The sequence below is a fragment of the Trichechus manatus genome, unplaced genomic scaffold, assembly GCF_000243295.1.
Source record: "Trichechus manatus latirostris isolate Lorelei unplaced genomic scaffold, TriManLat1.0 scaffold00202, whole genome shotgun sequence".
NCBI classification, from domain to species: domain Eukaryota; kingdom Metazoa; phylum Chordata; class Mammalia; order Sirenia; family Trichechidae; genus Trichechus; species Trichechus manatus.
This window is the reverse complement of record NW_004444138.1, coordinates 3,460,189-3,476,214: the sequence shown is the minus strand read 5'-3', so window position 1 is coordinate 3,476,214 and position 16,026 is coordinate 3,460,189. Positions and strand designations below refer to the sequence as shown.

General features: G+C 41.4%; 1 protein-coding gene across 1 annotated transcript in view; it reads left to right on the top strand.

The window, feature by feature from the left end:
* DSCAM (DS cell adhesion molecule) overlaps positions 1–16,026 on the top strand; it is a 987,413-nt gene that overhangs the window by 199,202 nt on the left and 772,185 nt on the right. The gene's annotated exons all lie outside the window — the stretch shown is intronic.

Genomic DNA, 16,026 nt, shown 5'->3' with positions numbered 1-16,026 from the left:
CCACCGAAGAAAGACCTGGCGATCTGCTTCTGTAAAGATTACAGCCAGAAAACCCCTATGGGACACAGTTCTACTCTGTAACACATGGGTTTGCCATGAGTCAGAATTGACCTGAAGGCAACTGGTACTGGTTTATTTGTCTTCTAGAAATTCCTTTTCCATTTTAAAAGATAAAATGAAAATGCTAGGTGTATTCCTTCAAAAAGAATCAAAATGATTTCTCTTGGCAGGTCTTACTAATATTTTTTTCCTTTATTTTGGTTGAGAAAAGAAATGACTAGGTTTTATTCTCAAAGGGATAAGAAGCACCAATCACGTGTTGGTCTAGGTTTTAATGTGAGCTGAATAAAGTTTCATTAGCCATTCAGACAGTTGCTTTCATTATCTCATTGTACATTAGGTCATGCATTGATTTCTTTCCAGGTGTGTTTTAAGTCGGGCTGAATGTAGACTTAAGAATCACGATGTGTCTTTTTTTATGAGGTCATCAGGTGTCTGGTATCAAGGACATCAATGAGTTCACTTATTTTGACAGATGGCTAGAAAGAAAAAAGCGATGATCTAATAAAAGTGTGTTGTTGTTCATTGCCACCAAGTCAGCTCTGACACATGGTGACCTTATGTTTAACAGAATGAAAACATTGCCCGGTCCTGTGCCATTTTCATGATTGGTGGTATACTTGAGTCTATTCTTGTGGCTATTGTGCCAGTTCATCTCATTGAGTGTCCCGTGTTTTTACTGACCCTCCACTTTACCAGAGATGATGTCCTTTTCTAGCAATTGCTGTGTCCTGATGATGTATCCAAAGTAAGTCAGTCAAAGTCTCTCCATCCTCACTTCTGAGGAGCATCCTGCTTGTAAGAGTCTCGTAATTCGCTCAGAGGCTCATAAGGACTGAATCTCTGTGCCTTCTCCTTTGACATTTACCTAGATGGTTTACCTGGATGTTTCACTTGGACCACAAGGCACCACAGGTTTGACCTTCCCTGTTCACTCTGGCACAGTGGATGGTAGAAGGCTCGTAAATATGCAGACAGAAGTATCTAAGGGGTAGACACACACAGTGCCATCTATTGTCTTCATTAATATGGTGGATCCTGACCTATTGCCTTGTTGCCTAATTCCTCTGAACAAGGAAAAATGAGTCATGATGCCTATATGCATTTTTTAAACGTCTTATCACTGTGTGGAACATAACAAATTATGGGTAACATTGCAAAGAATGACAATTGCAGAATGCTTAATTGTACTCATGCAGAACCTGTACATAAACCAAGAGACGGTCATTTGAACAGAACAAGGGGATACTACATGATTTAAAATCAGGAAAGGTGTCCGTCAGGGTTGTACCCTTTAATCATACTATTCTATCCATATGCTGAGCAAATAATCTGAGAAGAATGAGGCATCAGAATTGGAGGAAGACTCATTAACAACCTGTGTTATGCAGATAACACAACTTTGCTTGCTGAAAGTGAAGGAGACTTGAAGTACTTACTGATGAAGATGAAAAACTGCAGCCTTCAGTATGGATTACACCTCAACATAAAGAAAGCAAAAATCCTCACCACTGGACCAACAAGCAACATCATGATAAACAGAGATAACATTGAAGTTGTCGAGGATTTCATTTTACTTGGATCTACGATCAACACCCATGGAAGCAACGGTCAGGAAATCAAGTAATGTATTGCATTGGCGAATCTGCTGCAAAAGACCTCTTCAAAATGTTAAAAAGCAAAGATGTCACTTTGAGGACTAAGGTGTGCCTGACCCAAGCCATGGTATTTTCAGTTGCCTCATATGCATGAAAAAATTGGACAGTAAGAAGACTGAGGAAGAATTGATGCCTTTGAATTATGGTGTTGGTGAAGAAAGTTGAATATACCATGGATTGCCAGAAAAACAAATCTGTCTTGGAAGAAGTACAGCCAGAATGTTCCTTAGAAGCAAGGATGGCTCAGACTTCGTCTCACATACTTTGGACATGCTATCAGGAGGGACCAGTCCCTGTAGAAGACATCATCCTTGGTAAAGTAGAAGGTCAGCAAAAAAGAGGAAGACCCTCAACAAGATGGATTTGACACAGTGGCTGCAACCATGGGCTCAAACATAGCAATGACTGTGAGGATGGTACAGGACCAGACAGTGTTTCATTCTGTTGTACCTAGGGTGCTTTGAGTTGGAACCAACTTGATGGTGCCTAACAGCAATGAAAATCACTTATCTTTCCCCAAGCAAAAATAAAAACTTTTTAAATATCCAAATATTAATGTGACCAGACAAAAACATAGTAGTTTGGATTACTGTTGTTATTCATTGCTATTAAGTCATCTCCGACTCATGGTGACCCCATGCACCATAGAACAAAATGCTGCCTGATCCTGAACCATCTTCAGGATGGTTGGTAGCTCAAGCCCATTGTTGTGGCCACTGTGTATTTTGTGTGCCTTCCAATCTAGGGAGCTCTTCTTCCAGCACCATATCCAACAATGTTCTGTTATGATCCTTAGGGTTTTCATTGACTAATTTTCGGAAGTAGATCACCAGGCCTTTCTTCATAGTAGTACTTTAGATAGTGAAGTGCTTTTGGAGGTATTGCTGATGTTGAGATACATAAGATACCATCCTGGAAAAGGACAGTAATAGCATTTTTATAGCTGAGTTTCGTTCGAAGAGCCTGTTGTGAATTTCTTCCTTATTAGGCAGGCCAGCGTTAAAAGAACCCAGCTTTCCGTTTCTGTTTTTTCTGATAAAATCCTGAAACTCTCACTGGGGTTTTAGCTACATTAACATCAAAGACATAGCCCAAGGGTAACCAGATTTGAAAGTGGAAAAAGCAAACATTTTACTATTCCCAGAGATATGGCCTCCTTCCTTAGCTCAGGCCCAATTTCCTGTTGCAATATTTCCCATCTGAATACCTCTATTAATGAGAACTCAAGAGAATTTTATCTCTTAGGATCAATGATTTAAAGTTCAGAAATGTTTATCTTCTTCCAGTAGTTTGGGTAAAAGCGAACAATTTTCTACCCACATTAAATGTCAAAGGACATATGCCTGGCACTTTGCATGAAACATCCCTTACCATTCTTGAATGCCATGGTAGAGTCTGGAGCCGTGGTGGTACAGTGCTTAAGAGCTTGGCTGCTAACCAAAAGGTCAGCAGTTTGAATCCACCACCCGCTCCTTGGAAAGCCTATGTACGGGGCAGTTCTACTTTGTTCTATAGGGTCGCTATGAGTCGGAATGGACTCTATGGCAATGGGTTTTTGGTTTTTATTTTTTTATAGTAGGGTCCGGTCATCGAAGATAGCACAGGACTTGGGTTTTACGAAGCAGCCCTGTCTGCAGTACCCTGCCAGGCAGCATGGGCCAAGGTTTGACAGAAGATATCTTTTAAGGAGCCCGAGGGAGAGATTACCATGCAGCCACTATTGGAGGGTTAGTGCTATGGCGAGCTGTAGGCAAAACGGTACAGGAACTGGCACCTGTGATTGATTATGCCTTGGGGGAGGAAGGTGGTTATTTTAAGAACATCTTTGTTTTCATTTCGGGATGGGGAAAACAGTTAAATTGTAGATTTAAAAAAACAAAAAAATTCTTCCAGTCAATTTCTACTCAGCCCCCCTCATGCACGTCAGAGTAGAACTGCACTCCACAGGGCTTTCAATGGCTGGAGAAGGCAGTCAACCCAGTTCGGCAAGGTTTTCTTTAAATGTTATGTCAGCAAAATGTAATCTGAGAACAAAGTAGGGGCGATGTAGTCTCTTGGGAGTGGGACAGTAGCCCAGGTTGTTTTTGGGAGGAGGGTTACGCTCTGGTGGAGTGTCTCCGTCCGTATTTGTGTGCGCTGTAACTACATCACGTGTTTAAGTTAATTCCCCTTCTTTTAAAGGCGCTTCTATTTCAATTGTATTGCTAGTGGCTGCTATGAGTCGGAATCGACTTGACAGCAGTGGGCTAGTGACTGAGCATTTTCAATACAATCTGCTACAGGGCTGCCTGGAATGCCATGGCAAGCAACAAAACTCAGTTCTGCCCTCAAAGAGCTTTTATACATAAAGGGAATAAGATTCAATAGTAGAATGATTTAAGGATCAAACCCGGAATCTCTTGAAAGCTTCCTCTTTGATTTAAAAAATACCAGAGACTTACAGAATTAGAGAAGCATTTCTTTAACCTTCACTAAAAAGAAACTTTGTAACAGAAATTGTAAGAATATTTTTATATTTATTTGTGTGTGTGTGTGTTTGTATTGATTTTTAGCAAATAAGACCCTCATTTGAAACACAGGAAATTATACTTAGGGTAGGAGGTTTACAACAGTCTGGAATTAGAGAGGTGAAGAGACATGTTTTTTTTTTTTTTGCTGGGCTATATTCTTGGGGAGTTAGAACGTTGGAAATACATTCCCTGTACAAGGTTTTAGGAAAGTTTAGGCCTCTGTCTTTTTAAAAACCATTGATTTGATTATAATTTTGCCGTTTAAGTGTATTGTTCACTAAATTGGTTTTTAACATGTTACTCCACCGCCACCTGAAAATAATTAAAAGCTGGTTGTTTATAGATCTGGAGGAAGAACTGGGTGACGCTGGAAAGGAAGGTCAGAAAGATACAGAGCACAAGCCTCGAGTCCCAGAAATAACCCACTAATGAGGTCCTCAAAGATCTGTAGTAAACAGAGCGTCTACCAGGCATTAGCTTTCAGGAGATGACAAATTCTCATTCTTAAATTGGAAACAGTACATTTTAGATTATAGCCCCAAGCAGAAAACACTGTGTGTTAACTTTTAAACCATTGAGAAAGATGGATAGAGATATAGAGACCAAACGAAAAAAAACCCAAATCTGTTGCCATCAAGTCACTTCTAACTCATGATGACCCCATGTGTTACAGAGTGGAACTGCTCCATAGGGTTTTCTTGACTGTTATCTTTGCAGAAGTAGATTGCCAGGACTTTCTTTCGTGGCACTGCTGGGTGGGTTCAAATTGCCAACTTTAGGTTAGCAGTCCAGTGCAAACCATTTGCACTAGCCAGGGACCTTACGTATATATAGAGAGATGTTGATTAAACAACAACAGACAAGAAAGCAAAGTATGATAGCAGATTTAGCCTGGCAGATCTCAGGAGTGGGGTGTGTGTGTGTGTGTGTGTGTCTGTGTGTGTGCGCATAAAACACCCCATCCTCTATGAAGGTACTAGGTTATCAGATCAGGGTAAAAAGCCCTTTGATTTCCTACTCCAAGTATTACCAGGAAAATATGACGTTTAAGGGCAGAGAGTGACCTAGGAAAAGCTGCCTCTCTGTTGCTTCAGCTTCCTCATGTGGATAAAAGATTATTGTATTTGTCCCATCTCGCTATAAAATGGCAAGATGGTAAAACTCCAAATTCAATATTTTATTCTTCAAGGCCAGCTACGCTTCAAGTTCTTTTTTCTTTTGTTTTAATCTCACAGAATTTTCATTTTAGGTGTGTGTCGGAGGTCTCTGGGATCACCCCAGGTTCAGTGATTGACTGGGAGGACTCACAGGGCTCAGCATCTACTTGTACTCATGGCCACGAGTTATTGCAGTCAAGGGACACAGAGCAAAGTCAGCAAAGGAAAAAGCTGCATGGAGTGAACTCTGGGGAAAACCAGGCACAAGCTTCCAGAACCCTCCCGTGGTGGCATCACACAGGCCATGCTTAATCCCTTCAGCAACAAGTTGTGATGTATGTATAAGGTTGTCTACCAGGAAAGCTCATTAGAGACTCAGTGTCCGGGGCTTTATTGGGGGCTTGTCACATAGGAACCCTCTGTCTAGCATGCACTCAAATTCCAGAGGGAATACGTCCCAGAAGGAAAGCAGATGTTCAGGATAAACCATACTGTTTGCACAAACAGTCTAGGCACAGTGAATGATCTTATCAGTTAGGGAGTGTCGGGAACCCTCCCGAAATCCCCATTTCCAGACACCAGCCAAGGGCCAACCTTGCAAGCAGGCCTTTTTGCTCAATGCGTCTTCTTTTATGATGGTGATTCATGTTCTCTCTCCACTTTTTTGCTCATTCACCAATCACTGTTTAAATATGCCTGGCACCAAATGCTAGAGAAAGGGAGTGAATAAGACTGTCTGTACATTAAGGACTTCATGGCCTCATATCCAAGTATTCCCTGCCTTGAGGAAGCTCTCACCCCAAATTATTTTAGTATCCCCAAACACATTGACCCCAGTTATTTTCTTGCTTCACCTAACTAAATGTAGTTTCAGCTCATGTTCACCTGCGAAGGATCTTCTGCCTGCTCTCCTTTTCTCCTTCTGATGATTGGTTCTTTCTAGACCTAAGAAAACAGATGTTCAGCTAAGTCAATCAGATGTAATTTGGACCCAAGTGTATTCTCTCATCTCCTGTTTGTCTGTGAGCTTTCGCTTCTGGAAAGTTGAAGACAATAATAGGATCATTCACAAAATAATATCAGGCCATGATAATAATGATACTCGTAATATTTTCGTTCTCATCAGGCCACAATAAGATATCAGAAATCAAAGTTTGCTTAGGCAATGTTCCATAGTATAAAAAATCAGGATTCAAGATTTGTAAATAAAATTTTTGACTCAGAATAATTTATTAGCTTATTCAACAGGTAATCATGAAAGCAAAGTATTGTCAAGACCAGAGGTAAATGTGGCTTGTATGGGGCTCATGGTTCTGCTTTTTTCACTCAGGGCTGGACCTAGGTGGGGAGGAGTCCCTCAGGTGGGTTGGTGACAGGGACTCCAGAAAACCACCAGGTAGAATCATCAGAGTTGACTTTGTGGCTTTACTTCTGGGCTGGTGCGACAGGACAATAACAAGTCTAGCACCCTAGAATTTCTCTTTCTCAATGCCTACATCACTAGTTGAATTCCCCAATCTAGGGAGTAGCCGCCATTTTATTTTCTCTCTTTCAGCCTGCTGAACATTACCGGAAACTGCACACAGATGGAAATTGCACGTCAATTAGTTTCAACTCTCCTTTCTCTATTTCCTTCGGTCCTCAGATGCTTTATGTTGACTCCTTTTGCATTGCCAATGGTGGCTTTCCCAAGCTTCTCCTCAGAGTTCTTCAGCATCCCAAGCCCAGTCACCCTGAATCTGCTCTCTAGTTCTCAAAAGATATCTCTTTCTGCTCTCCCAGGTTGTACTTCCTGCCTAGTCTTCCTACGTAGTCTTCCTGTTTTCTCTCATAGGAAGAGATGTTCCTTTTTCCTTCGAAGTCTGATCCTCAGCCAGCGCTGTTGTCCCAATCCCTCCTCAACTTTTCCGGGAACTTGTTTCATCAAGTATCTTCTCTATTACCTCTGTCATCATCTCTTTAAAGATTACCGTATTTCTTATGCCACAGGTGCTCTGATCCCCCAATTTTTAGAACCCATTCCCTTTGTCAACTTTCATACTACTATATGTTTTATGTCTTTTTTTTTCTGGAAAAATTATTAAGAGAATAGTTTGTACGCACGTCCTCATGTGCAGCCACCACGTGCCTGTCAGTGGAGGCTTGCGTGTTGCTATGATGGTGAGCAGGATTCAGTGAAGCCTCCAGACTAAGATGAACTAGGAAGAAAGGCCTGCAGTCTACTTCCAGAAATCAGCCAGTGAAAGCCCTATGGATCACAATGGTTTGATCTGCAACTGATCATGGGGAGGTGCAGGACCAGGGAAGCATTTTGTTTTCGTTGTGCATAGGGTCACCATTAGTCGGGGTTGACTAGACGGCCACTAACGACATACACACTACTATTCTTAACCTCTGGTGGTTTGGTTTCTGCCTCGTATGATCTCCTGAAACTTACCTTTTCAAAGGCATCCATGACTGCCTAATATTCAACCTCAAGGCTGTTGGTCCAAGTTCTCTGATACCCCTGTGAAATCTATACAGTTGACCTTCCTGTTCTCTCGCTTACCCTCCTTTGGGTTCTGTGAGATTATATGGCTCTGATTGGTCCTCTCCTCTTTGATTATTTCTTCACTATCTCCTTCTATGAGTTCACGTTTTATCTTTCCTTCTCACAGATGTAAGTAGACCCAAAACCCAGTCCTCAACCCCTTCCCGTCTAATGCTCCCTTTTCTCAGTCCACTGTTTCATCCATCTCCCATGGCTTCATCCATCAGTTCTACATAGATGATCCTGACTTTGGACCTGTCTTCTCTCCTGGGCTTGCTGACTCCCCATTGCCTGGTCCCCTCCTGCCACCGCTATCAGAGCATGACTAACACAGAACTCAACATTTCCCACAGCCCCAAATGTGTTTGCCTTTCCATTACTTACTTTCTTCAGGCAATAACAAATCCTTCCAGTTCTTTTTTGACCGTCTCTCACATGTATTTTATATATTTATATCACCTGCTTGACACATAATGATGATAATGATGTTAACTGCCACGTGGTTGACTGTGACTCATGGTGACCTTTATGTACCATAGAACAAAGCATTGCCCGGTCCTGTGTCATCCTCCCAGTTACTGGCATGGCGTGTTCAAGTCCATCATTGTGGCTGTTGTGTCACTCCATCTCATCAAGGGTCTCCCTCGCCCTCGTTACCCTCTACTTCACCAAACACGATGTCCTCCTCTCCTGATTGATCCCTCCTGATGATGTGTCTAAAGCAAGCGAGTTGAATAATGTTCTGTTGTGATCCATAGGGTTTTCATTGGCTGATTTTCAGAAGGAGATCACCACACTTTTCTTTCTAGTTTGTTGGTCTGGAAGCTCCACTGAAACCTGTCCACCATGGGTGGCCCTGCTGGTATTTGAAATATTGGTGGCAGAGCTTCCAGCATCACAGCAACCCGCAAGCCACCACAGTATGACAAACTGACAGCTGGGTAGTGGTGACGCATAGTAGACAATGAGTATGTGTACGTTGAATGAGACCTTTAAATAAAAATAACTTAAAAAAGGAAGGAAACAAAAATCAGCCAGTCTTGGCAGGCTGGCAAGGCTTGCTGCTTTCCTGTGCTGTCCCTGTAGCCCTGATCCAACCCTCACTGGAACTCCAGCTGATAGCCTTGCCATTAGCTGTCTTTCCCTCAGCTGTGTGTAGCCTCCCTTCGCGTCAGACTGGGCTGGGGGCCGGGGTGGGGGCGATGCGAAGATGGTCCAAGGCTAAGGCACCGGGGACTGTAGGCAAACTGCTTGACCCTGCCTTTTCAGATTATATGCATAGAGTCTCACTTTCTGAATCTAATTCTGTAGCATCCGCCCTCACATTTCATGTTGCTTCCTTGCCCAAACTTCCTGGGTTACACTGAACCATTACCACATAACACTAACATTATATGAAGCAATCTGATGATACAGTGATGCTCGCATTTTTGATGAATGATTCTGTGTTCAGATGCAGTGGGTTATTTGGTATCTTCGGGTCCTGTTTTCTCCCTCCAAGGGAGAGGGGGAAACTCATTATTGAAAAATTACTAACAAATTTCACAGATGGCTAGTGGTCTGAAAACTTTTATGCTGTAAAATATATCTTTCCCCCCTTCCTCAAAATTCCAAAATCAGTTCTATATGAACTGGATTTTTGTTGGATAAACATTCACTTAAGGTTGAAACTTCTGTAACTAAGTCCTGTTCGGAAAGTTGTGTTGACTGCTGTATGTCCATGTGTGGGGAAGTACGGAGAATATTTACAGAATATTTCAGTCTTTTTAGTTGCTGGAAATATAAGGATGAAGCAGAGTATTCACTGTCCAGAAGTGAGCTTTATGAACAAGAGAAAGTCTCCAGCCCACACGTCTATGCAGCACAGCACAGTCAAGATGCTCTTAGTAGACATGCTAATAAGCAAATGTAGCAAATAAGCAAATATAGGCTGTTTTTAAAATCTCTCAGTTGGATCACATGCCCTCCCAGAGAAGGGTTGAAGCTTCTGCATGTCTTTCCTTTTGCTGACAGTCTGAATTAGACTTTGGGTTTAATCTCAGAGATTGTGGGTCCCAACTTAACAGCTGTGAGAACTTGACCATTAATAACCTCTCTATATGTCATCGAATGCAGTGTTTCCATGAAGATTAGTAGTGCCAGGCTGAGAAGGGTGCCCTGTGAGTTATACATAGTTAGCCAATTTTCCGTCTTTAGCTATGCGTGCATCTACCCATCCCGTAGCTACGAACATGCACCCTGAAACTGGAGGTCAAGATCCACGTTCCAGACCCTGACAGGGACCAAGCTATGTGACCTTGGCTTATCACATAACCTTTCTATGCCTCAGTTTCCTCAACTCTAAAATGGGGACAATGGCAGTAATAACAACATCATCAGATAATTGTAAGAATTAAATGAGTTAGTATACTTGAAGTGCTTAGAACAGTGTTGGACATAAATGTTGACCATTTCTATTGTTGTTATTACCTTTTCTTCTGTCTAAAGTATTCCTGTTCTGAAAATTGAGTTATCTGGACTCCATGATTTCAGAACAAGTAGGGAATGGCTTGTGGGGAGCCATTAGGGAGTAAAATCAAACTGATCCTATTTAAGAAGAGTAGCTAACATATGAGGTTTACTGAAGAAGTTATGGGTAAGTGCTCTGAAAGTTCATGATTTCAGTATAAGAGCATTAAGATGCTGTAGGAGTCCCTGGGTGGGGCAGACAGTTAACGTGCTTGGCTGCTAACTGAAAGAGGTTCGTGTCTGTCATGGATGGAATTGTGTCCCCCCAAAATATCTGTCAGCTTGGCTGTGTTATGATTCCCAGTATTGTGTGATTGTGTACTGTTTTGTAATATGATGTGATTTCCTTATGTGTTGTAAACTCTATCACTATGATGTAATAAGATGGATTAGCGGCAGTTATACTGATGAGGTCTACAAGATTAGGTAGTGTCTTAAGCCAGTCTCTTTTGAGATATAAAAGAAGTGAGCAGAGAGACATGGGGACCTCATACCACCAAGAAAGCAGTGCTGGGAGAACAGCATGTCCTTTGGACCTGAGGTTCCTGCGCTGAGATGCTCTCAGACCAAGGGAAGACTGATACATCACAAAGACCTTCCTCCAGAGCCGACAGAGAAAGAAAGCCTTCCCCTGAAGCCGGTGCCCTGAATTGGGACTTGTAGCCTACTGGACTGTGAGAGAATAAACTTCTCTTTGTTAAAGGCATCCACTTGTGGTATTTCTGTTATAGCAGCACTGGATGACTAAGACAGCATCCATCCAGAGGTGCTTTAGAAGAAAGGCCTGAAAAATCAGCCATTGAAAACCCTATGGAGCACAGTTCTACTTCAACCCATGGGGTCACCATGAGTCAGATTCGACTTGACAACAACTGGTTTGTGTTTTCTTACGATGCTATTGAACTAATAATCTATAGGAGTTTATGAAAATAAATAGCACTTTCCTCACTTCATTAAAGTATTTTCTTAAATAGAAATTTTATATAAAATGAGCAATAAGGTACAAAGAAAGGATTTTATTTTTTGCTTTAATCATCACAGATAATTCAGAGTATACATTTGCAGGAAAGATTAGGACTTAAGTTACCACACTTGCACCGTACTTGGAGTATTAAATAGTTAACAATTACATAGCTTATACATGCCAGTTATGTCTAATGACTCTACACGCAGTGACACATTTAGTCCTTACAACTTCATTAGGTGATTATGTACATCAGCCCATTTTATTGATGAGAAAACGGAGGCACAGAGAGCTTCAGTAATTTGCCCAAGGTTCTGTTCTACAATCCTCCTTCTCTAAAAGGTAGAGACGTTGACTTTTTCACTCTTTCAGTTTCCCACAGCACGTGAGGTAGGTGGAGTCAACAACTGTGTCAGCTGAATGACAAGCCACGTATAACAGCCATAACTCTTAAAAGTTGAGTCTTATTTAAGCCAGCAAAACATTTTCAAATATGATATTCAAGCTAGTCTTAACCTTCTGGGTATTTGACATATCCAGGGCATTTCGTTGTAGTTTGAGGACAGTACGTGTTGTTTTTTGCAACAATATTGTGCGGCTAGAGAAACATCAAAATAAATGAAACTGACGAGGATAAAAATAACTTCTTAATTTTAACTTTATTTAAAACTATCCCTTCTCAATGACCTGAAGAAGAATGTTATGATGCCTGGCACATGTTAGGTTGTTGTTAGGTGCCGACTCATAGCGACCCTGTGTACAACAGAACAAAACACTGCTGGGTCCTGTGCCATCCTCACAGTCGTTACTATGTTTGAGCCCATTGTTGCAGCCGCTGTGTCAATCCATCTCGTTGAGGGTCTTCCTCTTTTTCACTGACCCTCTGCTTTACCAAGCATGATGTCCTTCTCCAGGGACTGGTCCCTCCTGATGACAAGTCCAAAGTATGTGAGACAAAGTCTCACCATCCTCACTTCTAAGGAGCATTCTGGCTGTACTTCTTCTAAGAATGATATGTTTGTTTTGCTATATTCTTTGCCAACACCATAATTCAAAGGCATCAATTCTTCTTCAGTCTTCCTTATTCATTGTCCAACTTTTGCATGCATATGAGGCGATTGAAAATATCATGGCCTGGGTCAGGCACGCCTTACTCCTCAAATGATATGTTTGCTTTTTAACACTTTAAAGAGGACTTTTGCAGCAGATTTGCTGAATGCAATGTGTCGTTTGATTTTTTGACTGCTGCTTCCGTGGCGTTGATTGTTGATCCATGTAAAATGAAATTCTTGACAACTTCAGTGTTTTCTCCATTTATTATGACGTTGCTTATTGGCCCGGTTGTGAGGATTTTTGTTTTCTTTATGTTGAGGTGTAATCCATACTGAAGGCTGTAGTTATAAAACCAAAAAAAAAGAAAAAAAACAGCAAACCCACTGCCATCGATTCCAACTCATAGTGACCCTATAGAACAGAGTAGAACTGCCCCATACGGTTTCTAAAGCTGTAATCTTTATGGAAGCAGACTGCCACATCTTTCTCCTGTGGAGCCCCTGGTGGGTTTGGACCACCGACCTTTCGGCTAGCAGCCGAGTGCTTAACCACTGCACCACAGGTTTGCAAATAGTAGGAGCTTAATAAATATTTAGTGAGTGAATGTTGAAGGAGCAGCTTTTCTACCAAAATGTTGGTGCTATTTTGTTTCAGGTTATACTTAATGCTTTAGGAAGAACTTCCACATTTTTCATTTTATATACATATTTTTTTTTTTCTGCTACTATAAAACAAAGAGTACAATTTCCCAGAAATTTCTCCCAATGCAAAGAGTGTCTGGGTAGGCAAATTAGAGGTGCCCCAGCATTTCAAGCTGACTTTTATAACACTATGCGACCTAAAGGAAATTGATATTCTGAATTTCTAACATCTTTGATTGCCCAAATAAATGCTATCTCCTTTTATTTTCATGAAATGATTTTAGTTTTATAATCACCTTATAATTTTACACTGCGCCTTTTTGTTAAAATACAACACTAAAAAATAGGAGAGTGCACCAAAAACCAAAACCAAACCAGTTGCTGTCAAGTCGATTCTGAGTCATAGTAACCTTATAGGGCAGAGTAGAGCTGCCCCATAGGGTTTCCAAGGAACGACTGGTGGATTTGAACTGCTGGCCTTTTGGTTAGCAGCCTGAGTTCTTAACCACTGTGCCACCAGCGCTCTGGAGAGTGCAGAACTCAATGGCAATGTGTAAATGTCCAGCCCTTTGTAAGCATTTATAGTATTTCCTGATGCTCTGAATCCACAGCCAAGTCATTATTCCTCAGATTTTGAGTCTACTTTTCTCTTTTATCTGAAAGGAAGTTTTTGTTTTTTATATATATACCCATTGTCATTGAGTTGATTCTGATATGTATATATGTATATATATTTATATAAAGATATTTTGTAAACACGGAACGTGAGCTTATATTGTGTGTGAGGGTGTGTGCTTTGTGTATTTTGAATAGCGATCAGTGGGTTCCACTGTGTCTTAGTCATCTAAGTGCTGCTGTAACAGAAATAGCACAAGTGGATGGCTTTAACAAAGAGAAGTTTATTCTCTCACAGTCCAGTAGACTACAAGTCCAAATTCAGGGCATCAGCTCCAGGAGAAGGCCTTCTGTCTCTGTCAGCTCTGGAGGAAGGTATTTGTGATCCGTCAGTCTTCCCTTGGTCTGGGAGCATCTCAGCCCAGGAACCTCAGGTCCAAAGAACGTGCTCTGCTCCCGGCACTGCTGTTTTGGTGGTATGAGGTCCCCATGCCTCTCTGCTCCCTTCAATCAGTGAGAGCCCACAGCTGTGGAGGGCCTGGGTGACAAGACAGGAATGGCCACGTCAGAAACTGAGTGAAAGGGATAGAGGAGGAATTAATGGATGCCGAGGCAGCAAACTGTGTAAGCCACACATTGGCTTACGACACCTACAGGTTTGAGGTGCTGCATGTAGAGATTGTAGAATTTCTGCGTGGGCAGAGTGTCTGCAGGCTGGAGCCTGGGGAGGCTGCACACAGGGCGGCAGGAAGGTCCGGGTCGGTTCTCTGGCATCAGCCCAGAGGAGGATGGGGATATTGCCTAGAGCATCCGATCATCTCTGTCACAGAATCAGATTTTGCATTGGAAAATTATTTTATCGATGTAGTCAATGAACAAAGAATCCAGAGGGTAAAAGTCATTTATTTGGGCAGTGAGTGGCAGGACGGGAACTCAGTCTGGACTCTGGCATGGTTGTGTGGTATACAGTAGTAATTATTTTTGATTTAAAATTTCTCCATTACTGTTACTAAACAGTCATATAAAAAGCAGCTACTATAAAAGGGAGCCCTGGTGGCACAATGGTTAAGAGCTCAGCTGCTAACCAAAAGGTTGGCAGTTCGAATCTACCAGCCGCTCCTTGGGGCAGTTCTACTCTGTCCTATAGGGTTGCTATGAGTCAGAATCAACTTGATGGTGGTTGGTTTGGGTTTTTTTTTTTTTAATGATAGTAAGATATCATTCTAAAAGTTGCCATTTTTAATTTTATGACCTGTTTTAAAGGGCACAGGTGAGATATCTACATTACTAGATACAGTTTTTATTTAAAATCGATAAGCTTATGGCATAAAAGGAACTACAGAGGCTAATGGGGGTTATTTTAAAGATTTATTTAAAGGAAGTTCATTGAAAACTACACTTCTCAAAATGAATCATTTTGAAATCAACTTACATTTCTGAGTTTTATTTTAATATCCAATATTTAAAATGCATTTTGATGCAAACTGTGTTGTATGCTACTGTTCAACAGTGGTTTCTGAAAAAAAAAGTATACATATACATATATATATACACTGAAGTATTCTTACATCCATGTTTCCATATTTTTTTTGCAGGGGGCAGATCAGGGACATGTTGAGTTGGTGACTGGTGCTGTGGAATAGTGTCTTTGGTGCCATCGAGTCGCTTCCAATTCAGAACAAAACACTGCCCGGTCCTGCACCATCCTCACAATCATTGTTATGCTTGAGCCCATTGTTGCAGCCACTGTGTCAGTCCATCTTGTTGATGGCTTTCCTCTCTTTCGCTGACCCTCTACTTTACCGAGCATGATGTTTTTCTCTAGGGACTGATCCCTCCTGATAACATGTCCAAAGTATGTAAGATGTAGTCTTGCTGTCCTTCCTTCTGTGCAGCATTCTGGCTATACTTCTTCCAAGACAGGTTTGTTTGTTCTTTTGGCAGCCAATGGTATGTCAATATTGTTAGCCAACACCACAACTCAAACATGTCAATTCTTCTTTGGTCTTTCTTATTCATTGTCCAGCTTTCACATGCATATGAGGTGATTGAAAACACCATGGCTTGGGTCAGCTGCACCTTAGTCTTCAAGGTGACATCTTTGCTTTTCAACACTTTAAAGAGGTCTTTTGCAGCAGATTTGCCCAAGGCAATTTTGATTTCTTGACTGCTGCTTCCATGGGTGTTGATTGTGGATCCAAGTAAAATGAAATCCTTGACAACTTCTATTTTTTTCTCCATTTATCATGATGTTGCTTATTGGTCCAGTTGTGAGGATTTTTGTTTTCTTTATGTTGAGGTGTAATCCATACTGAAGGCTGTGGTCTTTG